Genomic DNA, 26301 nt, shown 5'->3' with positions numbered 1-26301 from the left:
GAATGCCTCTAAACCAGTGGCAATGGCAGCGAGCGTGGAACGACGAGGACCTCAGCCAAAGCGCGCTAACCGAGGCCCATGGAGACTGTGCAGGAGGAAAAATTAGCCCTTGGGAAGCCCAGATCGGGAAACAGAGGCAGTTTTTGATGCGCGGGTGAAAAACCTCAAATTGGAGAAGCCCCGAGCGCTCAATCGCATGAGAGCCAGGAAAACCGTGGGATAAAAGGCTAAGAGCTAACGGCGAGACCCGCTCCAAAAACTGACGGTATTGATCGGGGGCGTCCATGGCCGGTAAGCAGTTTTGAAGGAAAAGGAGCGATTCCACTCAGCGCTTGACGCATGGCAAGCGAAGGAGAGAGGAAACTGCCGCTCATCGCATGCTAACGATCGAGCTAGTCAACTGCGTGGGACGAGCGAATGGCGTCGGATCTGGGGGCTCCAGATCTAACGGCTAAGATCACACCTGATGGAGAAGACAGAATTGACGAGGGAATAAGTCGCGATTTAGAAGAATTTGAAGTCCGAATTGACCGCCACGGTGGCAAATGACTCATTCCATAACGTAACTGAAGAAACAAACCAACGAGGCAAGCTGGTGCAGTTCGCAGGAGGACAAGTGGCCATCCCTGTGAGTCTAATGATGACGCTAAGAACAGGGAACTCCAAGCACAGCTGCAAGCAGGTGAATCGACGGAGGCGGAAGAGGAAACGAACCACCATGAGCTCGAATGATTTAAAGCCATAAACGGAGAATAGAAAACACACACCTGAAGAGGAAGACAGAAACCAGAAAAGAGAACCAGTGAATCAAAAAGCAGAAAGAAGGCAGAGGGCCGAGCTGACCAAGGGTAGCGTCGAGTACCAAAGAGCTTGAGAGATTCAAGCCATCCCTGAGAGGATCTGTCAGACCAGAGAGGTCAAAGAGTTGGCAAGGAAAAGAGTCTGTGTACTCCAGTGGCTTGGGGAATCCAAGAACCACCCTGCCAAGCCAATCTGTTTCAGGAGACCCATATTGAGCTCCTTCATTGTAATTCTCTGCTTCAAGACACAATAAAAGAATGCCCCCACTGAGAGCTGGACCGGAGATGTAGCCCCGGAGGATAGGGTGAACTCCTTATTAAATTCTTGTGTTCTTGTATTTTCTTACTCTATTTCTCTGTTGTTTTCCATTTCAAGTGTCTGTGTATTTGCAATCTAATCGATCCGTTGCTTAAATAACATAAACACACAGACCAACATATGAGTCTGTAATACCTTCATTTAATAAATCTTTAACTGAGATCGCCCATAGGGTGATTATCAGATCAAGTGGTATCAGAGCTCTAGGTTGTAAGGTTAGACAAGCTTGTGTTGGTTTAGCTGTTGAATGCTCACTAGATCAAAGCTCAAATTAGGAGAAGGAGAGTTGGTCGAAACTAATTCTAAAATTGGGAGAGTCTATCCTCAGAAGACAATGTCAGAGGAAGGTTCTATGGGGCCAGACCTTCAATTCATAGAAAGTTTCCTAGCTATAAAGTCTATGTAGAAGAAATGTATAGGGACTTTAGAAAGCATAAGGATGAAGATTCATCAGGTTCTAAACAAGACAAAGAAGAAGATGAGTCTCATCCCCATGACCACTCAAAGGGAAAAGGGAAAGAGGAAAGCTTTCTCACACCTCCTAATAGCCCTGTGCATAATAAGAAATCATCTTCGATCAAGCTAGATGTTAAATTTGACTTGCCTATATATGATGGAGAGCTAAATGCTTAAAAATTGGACAATTGGATTAGACAAATTGATGTGTATTTCAGAGTTCAAAACATTGACTCAGACAAGAGAAAAATTCAGTTGGCAAACCTACACCTAGGAGGCACTGCCTTGGTTTGGTGGGAAGGTAGAACACAAGCTGACATGAAAAGACATGGGAAGACTATCTCTGTCTGGAGTGACTTTGTTTCTGCAATCAAGAAGCAGTTTTATCCATTGGCCTACATGCAACAAGCCATGATGAGTTGGCAAACTCTTCGGCAGTTGAGAGGGCAAAGTTTGCAAGGGTACACTCAAGAATTTAGAAAGAGAGAATTGATTCTAGGGATCTCGTTAGACTCACCAGAGACTCTTTTGAAGTACATTGGTGGTCTACACAGCTACATGAGGCATACCATCCTCATGTTTAATCCCACTAGTATAGATGAGGTATCTGTACAAGCTACTCATCTAGAAGCTAGAGGAAAGAATGGAAATCCAGAAGTTGGGGGACCATCCCAACCCACTGCAAGCAAGAGAAAGGAGAAAAGAAAGCAGAAGTGGAAAGCAAGGAAGGCTAACACTGCATAGAAAAGCAAAGCTTCATGCACTCACTGTAAAAAGGAGGGGCATGATGATGAGCATTGCTGGATTCTGCATCCAGAGCTGAGACCTAAGAAGTCTGAGGGCAAGAAGAAGAAGACTGCTGCAGCTATTCAGAAAGATTTGGGGTCAGACTTAGGAGATGAAACAATCATTGCAGCCATAGGTATAAAAGGTAAGAATTCTAAAGCATCTACTAGTAATTCTGCTCAAACTATTATTGATGAAGAACATGAGAGCAAAAGACATGAGCTTTTCCATATTCGAGTTATTTCCAAACATCAAAAGATTGATACTTTGTTTGGTAGTGGCTCACAAGTAAATTTGATTTTTGAAGCAATTGTAAAGAAATTGGGATTAGCAACTACACCTCACAAGAAACCATACCCATTAGGATGGTTGAATGATAAAGCACAACTACAAGTGACTAGATAGTGCAAACTCAAGTTTTCTTTTGGGTCAGCATTTGTAGATGAGGTTGAGTTAGACATAATTCCTTTGGATATATGCGGAATTGTTTTAGGGAGTCCTTACATGTATGATAGAAAAGCCATTTTCTATAGAGCTTAGAACAAGTATCTACTTGTTCAAGATGGAATCGAATACTTTGTAAGAGCTCACAAGATCAAGAATAATTATACTCTCATAAATTTCGGGCAGATGAAAAGAATGATAAATTCATGCAAACAATTCTTACTAATGGTTGTAAAGGAAAAGAAACCTGATAAAACCAATGCATTTGAGGGTTGTAATGCTAAGCAGCAAGCTGATATAGAAAATATTATTTCAGAGTATGATGTCCTATTTCAGGAACCTAAAGGTCTGCCACCCAAAAGGGAAATAGTACATGATATTATTTTGCAGCAAGATGTTCCATTGCCTAACATTGGAATGTATAGGTTGTCTTCTTTAGAGAATGCTGAAATCAAGAAGCAGGTGCAGGAGTTTCTCGTGAAGGGGTTCATCAGGCCTAGCACATCAGCATGTGGGTCACCAATCATTTTCGTGAGAAAGAAAGATGGCTCGTGGAGAATGTGCATTGACTACCGAGCACTGAATAAGATAACAATCAAAAATCGTTACACATAGATGATCTTTTAGATCAATTGAAGGAAGTTGTTTATTTCACCAAGCTAGATTTGCATAGTGGATACCATCAGGTCAGAGTTGCAAAGAAAGATGCATGGGATTGTATGAGTGGTTGGTTATGCCTTTCAAAACTAAGCAGGGATTGTATGAGTGGCTGGTTATGCCTTTTGGCTTGACCAATGCCCCTGCTACTTTCATGAGATTAATGAATGATGTACTCAGGCCTTTTCTTTATGATTTGTTATTGTGTATCTGGATGACATTCTGACTTTTAGTAAAACATGGGAAGAACACTTAAAGCATGTTAAGCAGACATTAGATGTTTTGAAAAGAGAAAAACTTTATGTTAAACTCTCAAAATGTGAATTTGGCAAAACATCTCTAAATTATTTGGTCATATAGTAGGGGGTGGTGAATTGAAAATAGATCCCTCTAAATTGGAAGTCATTGTAAACTGGCCTAAACCCAAGTCTGCTACAGAAGTGAGAAGCTTCTTAGGAGCAGCACAATATTGGAGGAAGTTTATTTCTAATTTTTCCTCAATTGTAGCTCCCTTACATGCTTTGACAGGATTGAACAAGGTCTTTTAGTGGGGAGGAAAACATCAGAAAGCCTTCGACACCTTGAAAGAAAAAATTAGTACAGCACCTGTACTAGCACTGCTTGATCTACAAAGATCGTTTGAGATCCAAACAGATGCCAGTGACTATGCCATGGGAGCAATGTTGACACAACACGGTAAACCCATATGTTATCATTCTGAGACTTTTAATCCTGCAGTAGTTAACTATCCTACATATGATAAAGAATTGTATGCATTAGTTCAGAGTGTGAAAAAGTGGAAACATTACTTAATGGGCAAAGAGACAGTAATACATACTGATCATCAACCACTCCAATATCTTCACTCCCAGACTAAGTTGCAGCAATCAAAACACTATAGATGGATGGGTTTTCTACAACAGTTTCATTTAGTCATCAGATATAAAAAGGGCATACATAACAAAGTTGCAGACATGTTATCTAGACCCATTATAAATGCATCTACTATACTTAAGCATAATTATATACTACATGAAAGCTACATTGAACAATATGCTCAAGATATAGACTTTAAAGATGTATATGCAACTTTGAGTCGAGGCAAGAGAGTAGAAGAATTGGATTATCATGTAAAGGACCGACTCTTATATCACTGTGGGAAACTCTGCATTCCACAAACTGAGAGAGTAAAGATAGTTAGAGAAGCACACACTTCTCTGATATCAGGTCACTTTGGGGTAAGTAAAACAGTTGCACAGCTACAAATATTTTGTTATTGGCAAAAAATGATTGAGACGGTTTCTAGATATGTAAGAGGGTGTACTATGTGTGCTAAAAGCAAGCCCAACAATAGAAAACTAGGCTTGTACACTCCATTACCAGTTCCTTCTCACCCTTGGGAAAGTGTTTCCATGGACTTTGTTGGAGGACTGCCTAAATCTAGGAGAGGTCATGATTATCTATATGTGGTTGTGGATAGGTTCAGCAAAATGTGTATTTTGATACCTTGTAATAAACATATTACAGTTGAACAAACTACAAAACTATTCTTTGAACATGTATGGGTTCATTTTGGATTACCCACTCCTATTGTATCTGATCGAGACACCAGATTTGTGGGGAAGTTTTGGTCAACTCTGTGGGAGCTGATGGACACCCAATTGAAGAAAAGCACAGCTTTTCATCCACAAACCGATGGCCAGACAGAAGTAGTCAACAGGATAGTGATCCAGTTACTCAGGGGATATTGCAGCAAACATCCTAAGATTTGGGATGAACACTTATGTTATGTGTAGCATGCTTACAACAGAGAAAAACACTCTTCTACATAGAGATCTCCTTTTGAGACCTGTTTTGGTTTCATACCAAGGTCTCCTTTGGATTTTGTCTTTGGTAAAGATACCACAGTTGATGGACACAGTGATGTGGACAAGGCAACTAGGTTCATTGAACAGATCCAGGAGATCCACTAGGCAGTACAAGAACAGCTGGAAAAGAGCCAAGCCAAATACAAGGTAAGGCATTACAAGCATCGGATGGAGCATAGTTTTCAAGTTGCAGACCAGGTCTGGCTGTATATCAGCAAGGACAGGATGCAAGGTGAAGGTAAAAAGCTAAAGCCTATCATGTATGGACCTTTTAGGATACTTGAGAAGATTGGTGAAATTTTTTTTCACCTTGATCTACCAGCTTACATGCACATCTACTCAGTCGTAAATGTAGATTGCTTGAGACTGCTTGAACCATCGATGATTGAGGATCCTGAAGAGCAAAGTCAATTGCCTTCTATTGATGACCTGCTACCTTAATATCTTAATGAATTGCAGGAAGACACAGTGTTGGACAGGAAGGTGAGGATGATGTGCAGAGGAGATGTTGAGTACCTCAGAATTGGACTCAAAGGTTCGAAGCCGAGCAGTGCAAAGTGGATTGAGATTGGGAAAGTGAGACAACAGTACCCTCACTTAGTCGATGCTTGAAAGAAAACCAACTTTTGGTGGTCCAAAAGCTTTTCAGTGGGAAGGCTGTGATCCGAATTGGATCCATAAAGAATGATTAACAGAGCCATGGCTGTACCAGGTCAGGACAGACTTCAAAGGATTTAAAATAACGATCAAGAACACCTCTAAACCAGTGGCAATGGCAGCCAGCGTGGAACGACGAGGACCTCGGCCAAAGCGCGCTGACCGAGGCCCATGGAGACTGCATGGGAGGCAAAATTAGCCCCTAGGAGGCCCGGATCGGGAAACAGAGGTAGTTTTTGATGCACAATTAGCGCTAATCACACATCGCTGGGCGAAAAACCTCAAATTGGAGAAGCCTCAAGTGCTCAGTCGCATGATAGCCGGGAAAACCGTGGGATAAAAGGGTAAGAGTGAACGACGGGACCTGCTCCAAAAACTAGCGGTATTGATCGGGGGCGTCCATGGGCAGTAAGCAGTTTATAAGGAAAAGGAGCGATTCCACTCAGTGCCTGACGTGTGGCAAGAGGAGGAGAGAGGAAACCGCCACTTATCGTGTGCTAACAGTCGAGCTAGTCAACTGCGCGGGACGAGTGAATGGCGTTGGATCTGGGGGCTCCAGATCTAACGGCTGAGATCGCGCCTGATGGAGAAGACGGAATTGACGAGAGAATAAGCTGTGATTTAGAAGAATTTGAAGTTTGAATTAACCCCCACGGTGGCAAATGACTCATTCCATAACGTAACTAAAGAAACGAACCGACGAGGCAAGCTAGCGCAGTTCGCAGGAGGACAAGTGGCCATCCCTATGAGTCTGATGATGAAGCCGAGAACAAGGAACTCCAAGTGCAGCTGCAATCAGGCGAATCGACAAAGGTGGAAGAGGAAACGAACCGTAATGAGCTCGAATGATTTAAAGCCATAAACGGAGAATAGAAAACACACACCTGAAGAGAAAGACAGAAACCAGAAAAGAGAAGAATTAGTGAAGCAAAAAGCAGAAAGAAGGCAGAGGGCCGAGCTGACCAAGGGCAGCGTCGAGCACCAGAGAGCCCTAGATATTCAAGCCATCCCTGAGAGGATCTATCAGACCAGAGAGGTCAAAGAGATGGCAAGGAAAAGAGTCTATGTACTCCAGTGGCTTGGGGAATCTAAGAACCACCCTGCCAAGCCAATCTGTTTCAGGAGACTCATATTGAGCTCCTTCATTGTAATTCTCTGCTTCAAGACACAATAAAAGAAGGCCACCACTAAGAGCTGGACCGGAGATGTAGCCCTAGAGGATAGGGTGAACTCCTTATTAAATTCTTGTGTTCTTGTATTTGCTTACTGTGTTTCTCTGCTGTTTTCCATTTCAAGTGTCTATGTATTTGCAATTTGATCGATCCGTTGCTTAAATAACATAGACACACACACCAACATATGAGTCTATAATACCTTCATTTAATAAATATTTAACTGAGGTCGCCCATAGGGTGATTATCAGATCAGTGGTCTAGACAAAGCATATGAGCGCCAACTCACACCGTTGGAAATGATTACAAACAAGGAGCATGGATGGGCTTGGTCTTGAGGACTAAGGCACTCTCCAGAAAACAAGAAGGAAACTGCAACAACGCAAAGGAGGTCTCGACCTCTAGCTTTCCTCACAATGCAATGAAGGAAACTTGCTCTGGATGATAACTAGGTGGCGGCATGAAATGAAAATATCCCCATTTCCAACTTAATGTTCATTAAAATCTCGACTAGTTGCCAGATGGTTGCGGGTATGGGTCATCTTCCACCACATGCCTTGGGAATGGAATATCCATCCTTGGTCATTTAATCTTGCAATCACCCTGATCTGGGGGCTTAAAATTAGAAAATTTCCCTGTAGTATAATCCAGTAAATCTTAAAGATAATAATAAAAAAATCACATAAAATTTTGATGTTTACAAGGAGTTTTGATTTTTCTATCAAATAACAAGCATTTTTTTCCATAATTAATAATAGAGAATTTAATTTTTCCATAACTAATTATGCATTCAAACTTTATAGAAAACTATAAATCCCATATGACTATTCAATTGAAGTGTAATCCATTTCTATATATCAATATAGTCAAACACAACACATCGGCTTGATGCTAAATATGCAAGTTTTAATTTTTTCAATTGGTTCATACTTTCTTTAATACAATTTGTTTTTCCAAGGATTTATTTATTTTGATTCAAATTGATATTAATGAATTATATTTATTGTTTGCAGGTTGTTCATGACTATGGAGTTACCAAGTTGTTCAATGGGAAAGTTGTAGCTAAAGGAGAGGAGAGGAGGATCTTCAGTTTAAAATCTCTTCACATACACATTTAAGAGCTTCCTAGTTTGTAAGTAAGTTGAGCAAATATATTCCTTATTAATCATTTTACAAATTTCTCGACACCATATACACCTAGGAATAATGGGTATCAAGCCAGTGAAATGGACTTTGCCTCACAGGCCTCTTGTGCCCCACACACACAGACATATTTGTTATGCAATAATTAGGTATGTAGATTGGTAACACCAAGTTTTCCTTTTTACTCAAATGTATGTTGGTTGTTTGCTTACTCTTTTTCACACTTTTATTTTACCGTTGTAATATTTAATAATAGTAAATATTATATAATTTCAAAATAATAACAATTCTCATCACTTTAATTAAATATATCTATCATAAATTTTTGGAAGTGGAGGTCCATTCATAAAATTCCTAAAAGCACAAAATGTATTTGTCAGAACTCTTCAATTATAAAATACCAATTATAAACCATAAATGCAGTGCAAGAAGTCTTTATAGTGGTGGAATTTTGTTATGGCGAAATGGTCATAAAGCAAACTAGAAGAATTTTTTTGGTGATTGTGACTAATGGATCTCCACTAAATGATGATTATTGATTGAACTGTGTATAGTAAGGCTTGATGATTATGGTCTTCAAATTAATGGATATGCTATGCAATCCATAGTTTTTTACATTAAATTATAGATAACTTGCAATTAACAGATCCACCATGCAAATGACGATTTTTTTGTTATATTCCATCTTCACTGAAGGCATACTAATGTTTTTTCAATGGTTGTGATAAGACATGTTCGATGACGCTTCCAAACAACAATGACAAAAATAAACAAAAATGCATATAATATATATTATTGAAATGATGGGAAAAAATAAATATTGAACATCCCACGAAGGGAAATTTTAAAAAGAAACCCGTCATAAAAAGTTTACTTATCAGGCAAGAGCGCCTGCCAAATTTATACCCTGGTCATGGTTATAATGCCATGGATGGAAAATGTTGAAATTGTAGGGTTTTTTTCCACTCATGATATTTGGTTTATAATGCTATGGCTGGAAAATGTTGAAATTTTAGGTTTGTTTTATACTTTTTATATTTGGTTTTAATTCTATGGATGAAAAATGTAAGAATTTTAAAGTCATTCAGAATCATGTTATTTGATCTTTAACACCATAGTTGAACATTATTGGAATTTTAAGGTTTTCCATGATCGTGATTTTGATTTTTTAATGTTATGGCTGAAAAAATGTTGGAATTTTCATCCTACAAAAAAGGTGGTGATGTAACATCACCACTTTTTTATTTCGGGGTGTTTTTTCATGTTTTTTGCGCAAAAAATAGGGGTTTTGGGGGCTAAAGTTCTCATTTTGAGGTTACAATTTTCATTAAGTTGGTAACATTATTATTCATCAAATATTACATCTATGCTAATGTTGATTTTGTGGGTAGTAGGATCCCACATTCTATATCCCTTAGCTACATCAATATAACCAACAAAGACATATTTCTTCAATTTGGGGTCTAACTTAAAACCTTGATTTTTAGGAATAAGAGCATAAGTTTCACAACCAAAGTTTTTAAAATTTGAATAACTGCAAAGATGGCCTATCTATACCTCTTTAGGAACTTTACAATCTATTGTAACTGATGGTGATTTATTTACAAAATAACTAGTAGTGACTACTTCTTCCCACAACTCTTGTTGCAAATTGGCATTGTTCAGCATGTTCCTTGCTCTTTCTAGAAAAGTCTTTTTCATGCATTCCACTGCACCATTTTACTAAAGACTATGTATAATGGTTTTGTTTCTTACGATCCTAACTTCTTTGTAATATTTTTGAATTCTAAAGACGTGAACTCACATTTGTTATATGTTCTTAAACATTTTTTTGTTCTGCCAAATTTTTTTTCTACCATAAGTCTAATTTTTTTAAATGTTTAAACACGTTATCTTTTCTTTTCAAGACATAAAGTTACCACAATTTTCCATAAAAATCATCTATAAATGTTACAAAATATGACAATCCTCTAAAAAAAACTATAGGGGATGGCCCCCAAACATCTAAATGGATATAATCAAGAATACCTTTACTAATATGACTACCTACTTTGAAATTTTGTCTACATTGCTCCATAAATACAATGTTTATAGAAATTCAAATTCAAAGATTTTAAATTTGGAAGTAATTTTTTATTTATCACTACATGTAGTTTCCCACTTGGTGTATCACAATCGGTGATCATCTTGTTATGAAGTAATATGTAAAGCATGAGATTCAAAGTTCAAATCCTCGTGAGTTACACAAACAACAACAACAAATCACTACCTGCAGTCCTTTCTCACTCATATAGCCCACTTGTTGATGCCATAAACAAGTGGATTCAATCGCCAACTCAAATACCAACACTTCTTCATTGATCTAAGTACTTCCATCCATATTGTAAAGGTTTCTTGTCTTTGTAGCCTTCATAACCACCAAAGCACTCTTGGACACCTCCAGTGCTCCACCTTGACCCATAAAAATATAACATCTAGAATCCAAAGCTCCCAAATAAATTAAATTATTCTTTAGTTTAGGAACATGTCTAATATCTATCAATGTCCTTATAATACCATCAAACATTTTAATTTTGACATTTTCAACCTCAATAATCTTACAAAAATTGTTATGTCCCATAAGAACAACTCCACCATCAATAGGTTGATATGAACAAAACCAATTTCTATGTGGACAAATATGATGAGAAGCATTGATATCCAACAAAAATTATTCATATTATTGATGGACATTGCAAATATATAAAACTTTATCAACCATACCTAGACATTCAACTAGATTTGCCTCTTTTTTTTAGTCTTCCTTGGATTCCTATCTCTTCCAACAATCCTTCTTGATATGCCCTGACTTGTTATAATACCAACATTTAATTTTGTTATTTTTTCCTTTTGACTTTAGTCTAGATTTACATCTTAATATCCCTTCTTTATCTCTATAGTATCCTCCAGTCACCATTTCTTATATTATGGAAGTTTCAATACTAGATTTCCTTTACACCTCCTCATACAATAACACTCCAACAACATAATCAAATTCGAGAGTCTTAGTTGTACTAAAGAAAATGGAAGTGACGAAACAATCCCACGATTTAGGCAATGAACACAATGATGTAACTACCTTATCATCGTCATCAAGTTTAATATCCATATTATTCAACTAGCATATAAGAGTAATAAATGCATTCAAATAATCTGCAATTTTCATACTTTCTTTCATTTTTACTTTGTATAGTTGCCTCTTCAAGTAGATTCAATCTATCAAGGACTTCGTCATATAAAGGCTTTCCAACTTTCTCCGTAAGCCTACTACTGTTACTTCTCTGATAATTTGACACAACACATCATCTGCAAGACATAACCAAGTTATGCTAAGGGCTTTAGCATCCAGCTCTTCTTACTCTTCATCAACCATATTTGCAGGTTTCTTCCTCTTTCCATATAACGCCTTATGCAAACCTTGTTGTACTAACAAATATTTCATTTTAGGTTTTCATAATTTGAATTTATTCTACCATTAAATTTATTCACCTTGAATTTGACATTCATCATTTTCACCATTATTTTCTACACACATGCTATCCCTCCAAATTGAAATATTTTTTAATTATGTATATTCATAAATTATGGAATAAAAAATATATAAATGCTTTCACAAAGCCTAGGTATTCACCAAACTTAGCTTCTTTTAAAACATTTAGATGCTCACTTTTTATTAAAAATGAAATCCATGGATATATAATTTTTTAAGCTTCCTAAAATAAAAATGGCTCTATTGGTCGAGATTTTCCTCTACCTCTACACGAGCTCTTTCCTGCTCCTCTAGCTCTACTAGTCTATAGGGCTCATATTTTGGGGTTGTATACAATTCAATGGTTTTATACAACTTTGGTGTTTTGTGCATCTCTAACTATTATGTGAACTTAAGCTCAAATATCTACACATAGCTATGTGCAGCCAAATGATTATATCTCAAGGGTTCTCCCTATGAACACTTGATTGTTTAATTCTCCTCTACATATCCATTTCTTCCACTGCATACATTGGCTCTTTGTGACTTGAAAAAACCCATTGAGTGCACACAACTAAAAATGGTATCTATGGTTTTGGTTGCTAACATATGTTGCTCCTTCACTCCACTACTTGTGTTGGCCCCACAACAAACTAGATTGTAATGCATGGCTTGACCCAACCTCCTACTCAACTCTTCGTGAACTTAGTTATTTCCTTTGTGCATAGGGTCCTCTTGTTATCACGATATGATGGTTTTGTGGCCTTGACTTTCTACTCCTCCTCTATGTGGATACGACTCCACTTATTTTATGTGCAATAGACATAACCTGACTATTGGAATATTCACCAATACTGAGAGGGGGTGAATCAGTATTGGCCACTTTTTAGCAATTTTAATCATATCATGCAAATGTTAAATAGTTCAAAACACCATTCAACATTCACAACATCAAAGATAATAAACAAGCGATTTTTAGGTGGAAACCCTTCCGAGAGAAAAAAACCACCAAACGCTTTTAATATATGTCCTAAATATTACATCAACAGGAAGCTCCAACTTCCAAGATTCTCTAGAAACCACTGGAAGGAGGCTCCAACTCCCTTGTTTTATCAGCTCCAACTGAAAGGATGTGCCAACACCCTACTTTTACCAGCTCCAACTAGAAGGATGCTCCAACGACCTGGTTTTTTTATCTCAAACTGAAAGGATGCTCCAACACCCTACAAGTTACAACTTTCCCTAGCACCACCCTACCATCCTAAAGAGAGAATGTAATTGAATAAGATTTCCCAATGTCTCTATCACTACATAATCGTGCAATCATCACTATCGATTCCATACGATAACTTTTCCATGTACAAACCTTGTCTCAACAACTCTGCTCAAGACATATGCATGTCTTTATTAAACCTTAGCAAGATGATGCTTTAGTCAAATAAATTCTTGGACAGTAGCAACAGCAATAGGCCACCAACTACAAGAATATAAGACAATAATAGTAACTCAATTCAATACACTACTCAATAAATCATCAAACCCTAGTAGTAGCTTTGGCCATATCAACCATCGGAGACAAGTCAATAATCATCCTTTTCTTATAATTATGACATCTTGACATACAACTCTAGATATCCAAGAAATTACATGAATCTCTTTGTCTCAAGCTACATCTCCCTTATCATGAGAATACATGGCTCATAGCAACTATACAATGTGAATTATTTGTTCATGCCATAACCCAATTCTTTGCTCCATTGGTATATAATCACCAACAAGGTACCTCTCTCTCATATAAATATTGTCAACATGCATCACCATCAGTGTCATGGAAAAAAATTCTTTGCAATATAATCAGAGCATCTTTTCAAGCTTAACGATATATCATTACCAACATTGATAGAGAATGGCATATAGATCTAGGACAAGTGATTAAGAACAAATATATCAAAGAAAGAAATTTGACCAGGGATGGATTATAGCATAATGTATCAGATTATATTCTAACATAAATAGTCCTCCAACCATCATAAGATGCATTCCCACTAATCCTACCTTTTACCAACCCTGAGTTGATCTTCAATGGAAGCTAGAACAAGCCTTAAAGAAATAGGCCTCAAACATGCTTTAAATTTGGTCCTTTTCTGATGCCCTAGCTCGGATCCATATCTGCCCTCAGATTTTCCACTCGACTTCATATTAGTTCTTAATTTGACCTTGGATTAGCCCTTAAGACCAGTGAATGAGAAGCCTCACACCTTGCCTCGAATTCACCTTAAACAAGCTTGGATACAGGATTTTGAACATACTTATAAAGGATCCAAAATTATGCCTCTAATCAAGTTGGAAATAGGATTCAGGAACAACCAAAGAATATCCCAAATATGGCTTCCAATTCAACCTAGGAGTTGTCTCAGAGAGGGCCAAAATAGGCCTCAAAATGAGGTCGAAGATGCCTCAGAAAGCTTGGAATCTTCCTCAGGAAGGCCGAAAATGTGCCTCAGATCAGGCCTTCAATCTTACCACAGAGAGGTCTATAATAACCTTAGAATAGTGTTTTCTATCAAGCAAAATATCTATAGAATAATAAGAACATTTAAGCCCAGAATTTCCTTAAGAACTCAACTTACTTCAAATAATCATTATGCCTTGGCCTTGGGAGAAAATCAAATAAACTTACTTGAAATAAGTGTGATAATGATCATGGTTATAGGAGAACTAAGCTCTCTATATATACAGAATGAGGGGGGTTGAATTTCCCTTAAAGAATGGAACCGACATGAGTAAACCTCAAAATTTAAATTTTAAATTCAATATTTTGAATGAGCTGACCTGATCTCTAATTTATTTGACATTTCTTGTGGAACCGACTTCCTTTGAAACAATATACATTAATGTTTTGAGGGCTGGAAAATAAATAAATAAATAAATCCTTTTGATATCAATTAAAAATACCTTTTTGAGGGTGACTTGGTCAACTAAAGATCCACATATTTTTTCAAGATTTTCTCAAACATAGTTGCCAAGAATCAACCAATCATAAAGTTGTCTTATATCATCCACCTTTGGGCATCATGACCACACTTTCGGGGAATCATCTTTGAAAGAGAATGTATCCTCAATCATGAGGAGTTATGTGGCATGCCACCTATCATTAGAAATGACATGATGATTTATATCATCCAATGATGGTCTTGCTTATAATTTCATTGATATTCCCATTCCATTTCCTCATCGAATGTGGGGCATCATGACTACACCATAGGGGCTTCTAAACTTTTGGTATTCCTTCCAGATATTCTTGTCCATCAAAGCTTACAATTAAAGCAATCCACTAATGTATATTAAGAGCATTCAAAGACTGACATTGGCATCAATGACAACAACATTCAACATTTAACATGCATGGTTATTCAACCCATGTTCTTTTGCTACGATTAAAAGATCTTGACCCCCTTGCACTTTGGCTCTGATACCACCTGTTGGTATTTAGAGTATGTATAAAACATTAATAGCAGATAAATAATGATACAAATATGATGAATAATTCACACAACATCAAATTTATGTGCTAAAACCCTAACAGTTTATTAGGGAAACATCCACGAGGCAAGGTAAGATATTTTATTGTACATGATGAATAGTTGCAATTAAGCTTACAACTATTTCAATAGTTTGAGCTTTAAAGATATATTAAAGTAGGCATTGTTATGTGTGTTATACAAACTACTACCGGTTTTGTAAATCAACACCATTAGACTAACCAACAAATATTTACTTAAATAAATTTTGGATTTTACATTTGTTTTAAATTAATTGTTACCACATTCTAATATAAAATTAGGATAAACGTAAAACACTAAATTATTTATAAACGACAATAATTATATGGGGATATTGTTATAAAATCAGAAAGGAAGAAAGATTTTCTTTATATTGATAATTACTTGCGATATTATTATGTTTTCTTATGTTCTTATTTTATCTTTAGTTCATCAAGCAAATATCAAAAAAATAACACAAAGATCATAGACACAAGATGTAGGCAGACAACCAAGGGAAAACCCCTATCTAGCAAAAAAACTAGTCAACAACTCTTCCTTAAAATTTCACGAGATGATCCAAGACTCCTTGACCTAGACTCAAACTTCCTCCAACAACCAATTCATCCATTCCCTTATCCTGCAGATGGTAACCTTCTAGCAACAACTTCGACCTAGATGCAGCAACAGAACTTTGATCCATCAAAACTTTGACCCAAAAGTATCCCAGCAAATGTCAGGGCCCTATAATACTAGTGATTCCCCCATTACTATTGTCATTGTATCCCTTATTGTTATTGTTGTGCCCCTATTGTCCCCATATTGTTATTATTGTGCCCCATAGAAGCCAACTATTGTTATTTTTGTGCCCTTATATTATTATTGTTAGGTCGGCTTTGGTTATATTGTGACCCCTTAGACTCCTATATATAGAAAGGAAGTTTTGTCATTTGTATCATCCAAGAATTGTTCATTTGTGTAATGGAAAGGAGGTTTCCCCCTCGAAGAGGCTGAATTCTAAGTCGTTTATCTCTATTTTCTATCTTTTTGTGAGCTAGTTTCATAACATTTGGTATCAGAGCTTGGATTCTAGGGTTTCGTTGCTCCAAACAGGTCATTGTGGAATTTTCGTTATAACTTTTTCCCTGCGACGTTTCAAAAGCAAAAAAAAGATCCATTTGAGCAGAAATCTCTCCGAACCACGGGTCCAAATTTCAAATATTGTATTGCTATATTTTCGGAGATATGATCCAAGGCAGTTAGGGTTTTTGCAGGATCCCGAATTATATCTCAAACAGGTGACCTGGGGAAAATATTTATAACTTTTTTTGCTGAGCATCAGATTGAAAAATTTCAAAAGAAGTTCCAAAAAGAGGACGGACTTTAGTTTTCGGTGTATCAGTTTCAGATCCTAAGGTCAAAAAAGTGACACGTGGCACTTCGTACAAGATCGCTCTACTGAACCAGTCTATAATCAGGTCATCGTGGGAGATTTGGCATAACTCTTCATTGGAGAATCCAATATTAATCAAACTTGTGGAGTTAGAAATAGTACTCATAGGGTTACCGCAAGAAGCAATTTCAGACCTTGTAGATCCAAAATTACATAGATACAGCGGATTCAATATCAAGCTCCTGCTAAGTGAAAAAAGGTGTGTAGTTTGTTTAAATTTTTGCATAAGTTTGGATTGAAAAATTAGTTTGAAGGAATTCAAAGGGCATAGTGAAGCATTATTATCAGTAATTTGATGCCTCGAAAAAAGAAAATGGAAACACCTAGTAAGCAACCTGAAATATCTAGCATGACTCATGAAGAAGAGGAAGAAATGCAACATGATATATCAAAATTACGCGACCAAGTGCAACAAATTTCACTCACACAAAAAGTAACAAAAGCTAAGATGGATGGTTTAAAGAAAGATGTATAAGCTAAGATGTATGGCGTGGAAGCTAAGATGGATGTTTTAAAGAAAGGCATAGAAGCTAAAATGAATGACGTGGAAGCTAAGATGGATGGCGTGGAAGATAAGATGGATGTCATGGAAACTAAGATGGATGATTTAAAGAAAGGCGTGGAAGCTAAGATGGAAGATCTGAAGGCAGATTTGACAAAGTTTCTACAAGAAATGCTTACTAATGGTGAAAGGGTAGTAAAGGAAACTCATGATGAGAACAAAATAAATGTTAATCATGATTTCATAAACTCTAACATTGGATTGAAGAACCACCATGTTCCAAAGATCGATATGAGGAAGTTTGATGGCAAGGATCCCGTAACATGGATACTACAGATGGAGCAATTTTTTGATCTCCATAATGTCTAAAACATACAAAAGGTACGCATTGCAACTTTATATTTGGAACCAAATCAGTTTGTATGGTATCAATGGCTTTTCTCTCGTAAACAAATTGTCACTTGGGCTATTTTTACAAATGAATTGATAGCACATTATGAGGATGCAAAAAGCAACACTTTTTTTAGCCAATTGATAAATCTAAAACAAAAGGTTTCAATGATGGAGCACATTGAGGACCTCCAAAAATTGAATATAAAGGTAAAATATATTCCAGAGGAGCATAGGATTGATGTGTTCATAGGGACTTTAAAGGATAACATCCAACATGAGGTTCGCCTTTGGGAACTTGATTCATTGGAGAAGGCGTTCAGGTTGGCAAGAAAAATGGAAAGAAAAAATATGGCAACAAGGAAGCCTACCACTCACAATCATAAAGATGGAAGTGTTGTTGACCCTAGCCATCCACAACCTACAAGGTTGACACCACAACAATTGGAAGAAAAAAGAGAAAAAGGGCTTTGTTACAGTTGTGATAGCAAATACACTAAAGGTCATACGTGTGCTGAGATGAAATTATTTTACATAGATTGTGAAGAAGAGGAAGAAAAGGAAAAAGAAACGTCAAAAGAAGAGGATATACACCAGGAAAAAACCCTAGAGAAATAAGAAATGAATCCAACCATATCTTGTAATGCATTGGTTGGAATTATCACTCCTCAAACTATCAAGATAGAAGGGCATATCAAGAAGAAAAAGGTAATAGTGTTGATTGATTCGGGCAGTACCCATAATTTTATTCATTGTAAGATAGCCAAGAAATTGAATTGCTTCCTATATCCAGCACCAGAGTGTCAAGTGATAAATGCAAGTGGAGGAACCATAAATTGCTTAGGAAAGTGCCATAATATCAAGCTATTCATGGGAGAATATGAATTGAATAGCCCAATGCTTTCCATTCCAATGGGTGGTGTTGATGTTGTACTAGAAGTCCAATGGCTACAATCCTTGGGTACAATAGCTTTTAATTTTCAATAACTTTTCGTGAAATTTTCTTCAGAAGGAACGGAAGTTGAATTAAGGGGTATCACAAGGAAACCGAGAAAGATAATCAGCTCTAACAGAATGACAAAGCTTCTAAAGAAAGAACAACGAGGCATAATTGCACAATTATGTTCACTAGAGGTTCCCACATCGAAGTCGTCTATTTCTCCAGATCTCCAAAAAGTCTTGGACAATCATTCCAAGCTATTTGAGACTCCCAAAGGTCTCCCACCTATTCGTGATCATGATCATGCTATTCATTTGATGCCAGGAAGTGTTCCTCCAAACATCAGGCCTTACAGATATCCCTATGCCTAAAAGAGTGAAATTGAACATATGGTTGCAGAAATGCTAGAGGCTAGTATAATTCAACCTAGTCAAAGTTCTTTCTCTGCTCCAGTATTATTGGTTCACAAGAAGGATGGATCATGGTGCATGTGTCCAGATTATAGGGAGCTCAACAAGCTCACTATTAAAGATAAATTTCCCATTCCTAATATTGATGAATTATTGGATGAATTGCATGGATCAATTTACTTCACCAAGTTGGATCTTCATTCAGGATATCATCAAATCATAATGAAGATTGGAGACATTCCAAAAACAGCATTTAGAACTCATGAGGGTAATAATGAATTTTTGGTCATGCCTTTTTTCCTTACCAATGCACCTTCTACATTTCAAGGTTTAATGAATTCCATTTTCAAACCCTTTCTTAGAAAATTTTTGTTATTATTTTTTGATGATATACTAATCTACAGAAAGTCTTGGAAGGATCATGTTCAACATGTTGACAAGGTGCTCAAACTATTGGAGGAGAAACAATTATATGCAAAAAGCTCCTAATGTTTCTTTGGAGTACAATAGGTGGAATATCTAGGTCATATTGTATCTCATGAAGGCGTTAAGGTAGACCCTAGCAAAATTAAAACCATTAAGGAATGGAAAATCCCACATCCATAAAGAATCTACGAGGATTTCTTGGGTTGGAAGGGTATTATCGCAAGTTTGTTAAGAATTATGGGAGAATAGCAGCACCTCTAACAACATTATTGAAGAAAGATGCATTTTCATGGACTCCAGAAGCAACGAAGCCCTTTGAACATCTTAAAGAGGAAATGTGCCAAGCATCAGTCTTAGCTACACCGGACTTCACAAAAACCTTTATTGTGGAATGTGATGCCTCAGGAAATGGAATTGGTGTTGTTTTAATGCAAGAAGAAAGACCCATTGCTTTCGAAAGTTGTCCAATCAAAGGAAAGTATTTACACAAAGCTATTTATGAGAAGGAAATGTTGGCAATACTACATGCACTTAAGAAATGGCGACCCTACCTAATGGGAAGACACTTCAAGGTAAAAATAGATCATGATAGTCTTAAATACTTTTTAGAACAAAGAGTATCTTTAGAAGAGCAGAAAAAATGGGTCACAAAGATGTTCGGTTATGACTTTTGAAATCATCTACAAATAAGGGAAGCAAAATGTTGTGGCAGATGCACTCTCAAGAAAGGATGAGGATGTGGAAGCATTTCTTTGATCCATTTCTATTATCCAACCAGATTGGATAAACGAAGCAAGGGATGAAAGGAAGAATGACGAAGAAGTGTGGGCACTCATTCAAAAGATACAACAAGATCCTAGTACATCTGATACATTTAGCTGGAAAAATGATTCGTTATGGTACAAAGATCGGTTATACCTATGTAAGAATTCACATTTCTTAAGGAATTGCACACCTCTCCCTTAAGAGGGCACTCAAGATTTCTAAAAACTTACCACAGGGTTAAGAAGGAATTCTTTTGGGATGGCCTTAAATCGGATATTCAAAAGTTTGTGGCGGAATGTTTGGTTTTCCAACAAAATAAAGTTGAAACAATTAATACCCCAGGTCTATTACAACATTTATCCATTCCAAGCCAACGTTGGGAGGAGCTTTCAATAGATTTTATCACGGGTTTACCCCAATCCGAAAGAAAGGGTGCTATCATGGTGGTAGTTGACAGACTTACCAAGTATGCACACTTTTGTGCTTTATCTCATCCATTTAAAGCGAGTACAGTTTCTACTACATTTATGGGAATAATTCAAAAGAAACATGGAAACCCAAATATTATTTTAAGCAACAGAGATCCCATTTTCACTGGAAATTTTTGGACAGAATTATTTTCTTGTCTTGGTACTCAGTTAGGTCATAGTTCATCTTATCATCCTTAATCTGATGGGAAAACAGAGATAGTAAACAAATGTTTGGAAGGATATATTCGTTTCTTTGTATTTGATAAACAGACACAATGGGTCAAATGGTTGCCTCTGGCTGAATGGTGGTATAACACTTCCTTCCATACTGCAACAAAAATGATCCCATTTATGGAACTTTATGGATATCATCCACCATCCATCACATCATATTTAAGAGATATTTCTAATGTTCAAGAAGTGGAAGATCACATCGAGCATCAACAACAAGTTCTCCAACTCTTAAAGGATAACCTCACCTTGGCGCAGAATAGAATGAAACCGCACGCAGATCAACATTGCAGTGAAAGAAGCTTTGATGTAGGTGATTGGGTATTCCTACGAATACAAACATATAAACAAATGTCCATCAAGCAAGCTAAGAAGGATAATAAATTATCACCAAAGTATTATGGTCCATACAAGGTGTTGCAAAAGATAGGTACTATGGCATACAAATTGGAGCTTCCTGCAACTTCCCGAGTGCACCCAGTTTTCCATGTGTCATGCTTAAAGAAGGTTATAGGTGACAAGCTCCCAGTTCAAACAATATTTCCAGAACTTGATGAGGAAGGAAAAATCATATTGGAACCTGAAGCAGTCAAAGAAACAAGAACTCGACAGTTACGAAATCGATCAATTTCAGAGTATCTCATCAAGTGGAAGAACTTACTCATTGAAGATTCCACATGGGAGGATGAGAATTTTATACAAAAGCATCCATAACTACTCAAGCGTTGAGGACAACACTTTTCTTAAGGAGAGGGGCATGTTAGGTCCCTATAATACTAGTGATTCGCCCATTAATACTGCCATTGTATCCCTTATTGTTATTGGTGTGCCCCTATTGTCCCCATATTGTTATTATTGTGCCCCATAAAAGCCCACTATTGTTATTTTTGTGCCCTTATATTATTATTGTTAGGTCAACTTTGGTTATATTGTGACCCCTTAGACTCCTATATACAGAAAGGAGGTTTTGTCATTTGTATCATCCAAGAATTGTTCATTTGTGTAATGTAAGGAGGTTGCCCCCTCGAAGAGGCTGAATTCTAAGGCGTTTATCTCTCTTTTCTATATTTTTGTGAGTTGGTTTCATAGCAACAAAACTTCAACCCAGCAGAATCTTTGACCTTCCAGAAAATATCTTAGTAAATCCACACGTGTGAGAGAGAGACAACCCATAAACTTTTTTTTCCTTCTCCAGCAAATCTCCTCCTTCCCTTGTAATTTCGCACTTTTTTTGCCTCCTTCTCTTGGATATCGAACTTGTGTGAGAGTTTTCTTCAAAAGAATAGAACTACTTGTATATATACCATTTTTTCGAGTTTGAATTACCCTCATGTAGGCCAACTTGATCGGGTAAGGGTTGACTTGGTGTGGAGGTGACAAATGACTTATTTTACTCAATATTAATTCTTTTTACATGATTCAAAAGCCCAAGAAGGGTCTCTTTAAATGGACAATGACTCTAATGAATCAAGACAAAACCTAGAAGTCCTCAATGGGGAATTTGACCTAAAACATGATGACCCAAGCATGAAACCCATGCTTTAATAAGAATAATAATAAATTATTTTTCTTTCTTTTGATAAATACATTTCATTATGACTCAAATACAATTATGAAGACTGAACCTAGTTACATTCTTCAACACTCCCTCTTAACTAGGGAGGTATTCATACATACATATACAAGTACATGGAAGATCTCAAAACACATGAACCATGAAGATTTTAGGCACTTACGGTGCCACAGACTAGATTCTTAACCAGGGCAATCTATCCAGGTGGGACTAAGATGGACTAAATCTTTCAGCCTCTCTAGGTACCATTAGGATTACTTGCTAACCATCAACCCAGGGAACTAGGTGTGTAATGCAAGGTCAGAGCTCTATGACCAACGCCACCCTCCCTACTACTTCGGGAACTAGATATCAACATATATGTCGTCCAGATGTCCTCCAAAGCATTTTGCACACACAATGCCTCAACAAATCAAATCTCTCCTTATCGAGCATGCTTCCAAAATTTCAAGATATTTATCCTAACAATCACAACCCCAATTAGTAACAACCTTTCAAATACTCATGAGTAAACACAAATCTTTGGGGTATTGATACATATTTATGTTGCTTCACAATTTATCACAGTAGGACTTAGAGGCTTTCTAAACAAGCCTTGACAGAAGATTCCTCAATCATTCAGCTTCCTTTCCTACTTCACATGCAGCAACCAAATCCTTCTTTCCTTCTTTCAGTAGGACCTCAATATGCATTCTCCAATTTCTTCAAGGTATCCATCATAACTATAATATGACCTCCCTCTCAATTTGGGAGATATCCTTCCTTTTATCTCAACTCCCTCTTAACTTAGGGAGATCAACTTCTTCCTATAACATTGGATAATATTTCATGGCTTCCATCCTTCTTATCAGAGTCATCTTGATCATCATTATTCATATAACTTCCTTCAACATTATTATCAATCAAATCAACCTTACTTACGAATATCTTCAACCTCTTGAAGATTATGTACCTACACAACTTAAACAACAAGTACAACCAAATACATATATAGAAGCATGAACTTAACTATATCATAATCATATAATAATGGAAGCATTAAACTTTATACATCAAATACCTAAACTTAGTTAGGTTCATAATCAACAAGAGACACATACTTTTATACTTCAACTACTTGCTAGGGTTTTGTCATAAACCCTAGACTTCATCATCAAGACTTCAAGCAACTCAATCAAGATAACAATCTTCATTATATCTAGGGTCTCAATATTTATTCCAGAGATATGACATACTCTACTATAATATATTGCAAACCCTAGAAGCAATTCAAACAAGTATAGTTCTACAATGCATCCAACAACTTTAGAATTCATATGTTAGACTTCTACTAGGATTTAATGCAAACCCTAGATTCCATCTTTGAGACACTAAGCCTTAGATGTCAACAATCAAAACCAATCACAACACAATCTAAGGTTTCAACTAAATGACCAACTTCTACTAGGGTTTGTTGTAAACCCTAGATTTTATCATCATAATGGAAACAATATCACCACATCCTAGAATATCAAACTTCTACTAGGGCTTAGTTACAAACCCTAGAACTTATCAACAAATAGGTTAGCACATATACATATCTAGGATAATCATGCACAAGCATATCATAACATATATTAGACAAACCGAAGAGACAATTATCAAATCATTTAAAGTCAATACATATAATGATCTTGATTAGGCTAGGGTTTTGATCAGACGGACAAATATACACCTATCGTTTCATTCCTAGGAGCTTACTCTCAATAAATGAGGATTTCGCTCTAAAATCATAATTTAACAAAACCTCAAGGTCTAAGAACACATTACCATCCAAACCTAAAGGAATAGGGTTTCCATACTAATACTAAAACCTTCAAACATGACATTACCATCAAAACTCCAAACATCAAAAGAATACTATTTTCTAGATTTCATCAATAACACTAGACTAGGGTTTTTCACATTAGCATTGAAATAACCTTAGGTTAGGGCTTTATAGATAACCTTTAAGGGTTCCATAAACATGATTCTTTTAATGACGGTAGATTCAATCTAATGATTAATCACCCAAACAAGAATCTCTATGATTCAAAGGTACTAGACATAACATTTGTTAGTAATGTAAAGCAGATTAATTTAGAATTAATGAATGTACCTTTATCTTGAAGAGAAGACAACTTATGATCTAAAACATACCTTTGAGTTGTTTTCTAGACAAAACTTATAGGACATAAATTCTAATGCTTCTTTTTGGGAGATATTACACATAGCCCTTGAGCATATCAGCAAGATTTTCCTAAACAAGGAAAATATAAAAGAAATGTTATTAGCATCTAGTATAAACATATCTAGATAAGAAAAAGGAAAACAAAATATGAAAGATAATACAAGGATTAAGATAATTATCTTTGGAAAATTGGTGAGGTATCCCTCTTATCCCATCTCGAGAGATACCTATAACTTTAAAACAATTCAAAATTGTTTTTCCAAAGTATGTTAAACCTACAAGTGCTAGAAATCAAAGCATAAAGGAAAATAGTTCAAAACTTTAGAGTAGAAGGAGAGAGTCCCTAGAAAATAAGTCTTTGACTTCATATTCTTCCTTCTTCTTATTCTTTGGTGGTCCTTCATCAGCAACATTTGCATGTTCCCTTTCTCTCTTCTTATTTTTCAGATTCTCAGGAAAATTGCCTCTATAGTGACCCATTTAGTGACAATTGTAGCATTCGATTTTAGGAATCCAACATATGATAATTTGGATAAGGTAGGAATCCAATGTATGATAATATATCTATGTGAGAGATATATAAACAAGATTAAAAAAATTTATGTAGCATAGTTCATTCCTCTACCACTAATCAATTGAATAAGATTGTGTCTCTTTGTATGGGAACCACACTTTATTGTTATTCGAGAATTTCCATATTTCTGCAATTTATCGTTATTTCTGCCTCTGCACTTCCATACCCCGCACCATGAAATCCAACTTCACATAGCTTACCTCTGTACTCCACGCAACGAAAGCCACCTTCGTATAGCTTACCTTTGTAATCTGCATAATGAAATCCATTGTTGCATATTTTTGTCTGCACTTTCGCACTCCACAAAATTTCTGCAGTGCTCACAATGAAAGCTTTCTCTGGACACATTTCGCATAATGAAAGCTAAATATTGATTGTGAAAATTGTGCCATTATTTAAGAATGTTTCGTTTTCACATTTCGCACAATGAAACTTGATTGTGCACAGTACAGAGAAAACTTTCATTATCCATCCTCCGCACTCCAATGAAATTAATTCAATTAAAAATAAAAGAAATTATCTCAATTAAAGTTCATATTAGGAGCAATTTCATACGAAGTTTGGAGATGAGGAGGAAGCTTTTATTATGCGTATTGTGGAGCGGGGAGGGAGCTCTTAGTGTGTCGAATGTGGAGGAAGCACTATGTACAATGAAATTAACTCAATTAAAAATAAAAGATCAAAAATAATCTAGTGATAGATAAAAGACAATGAACACCTCCTCACCTCATACAATGAAATCCACCTTCTCATAGCTTTCCTTTATACCTCTGTACTCCACAAAATGAAATCCGCCTTCACATAGCTTCATCCACACTTCTGCACTCCATATAATATCAACAATGCACACAATGAAATCTTTCGCCACACCTATGTATTTTGCACAAGGAAAGTTAAGTCATGATTGTGCAAAGTGTGTCATTATTTGAGAACATTCCATTTATGCATTTTGCACAATGAAATTAATTCAATTAAAACTGAAATAAATTATATCAATTAAAATTCA

General features: G+C 36.5%; 1 pseudogene across 1 annotated transcript in view; it reads left to right on the top strand.

Annotated features, from left to right (window-relative positions):
- The first annotated feature begins 417 nt into the window (after positions 1 to 417).
- LOC149159654 (putative apyrase 7 pseudogene) overlaps positions 418 to 26301 on the top strand; it is an 86153-nt pseudogene continuing 60269 nt past the window's right edge. Inside the window, exon 1 of the transcript XR_016261300.1 lies at positions 418 to 541. The product of XR_016261300.1 is annotated as a putative apyrase 7 pseudogene (transcript). The remainder of the gene's footprint in view (positions 542 to 26301) is intronic.

The sequence above is a fragment of the Pinus tabuliformis genome, chromosome 5_2, assembly GCF_031772625.1.
Source record: "Pinus tabuliformis cultivar Carrire ecotype Pingquan chromosome 5_2, CPIR1, whole genome shotgun sequence".
Classification (NCBI taxonomy): Eukaryota; Viridiplantae; Streptophyta; class Pinopsida; order Pinales; family Pinaceae; genus Pinus; species Pinus tabuliformis.
This window is presented reverse-complemented; position numbering and strand designations above follow the sequence as displayed.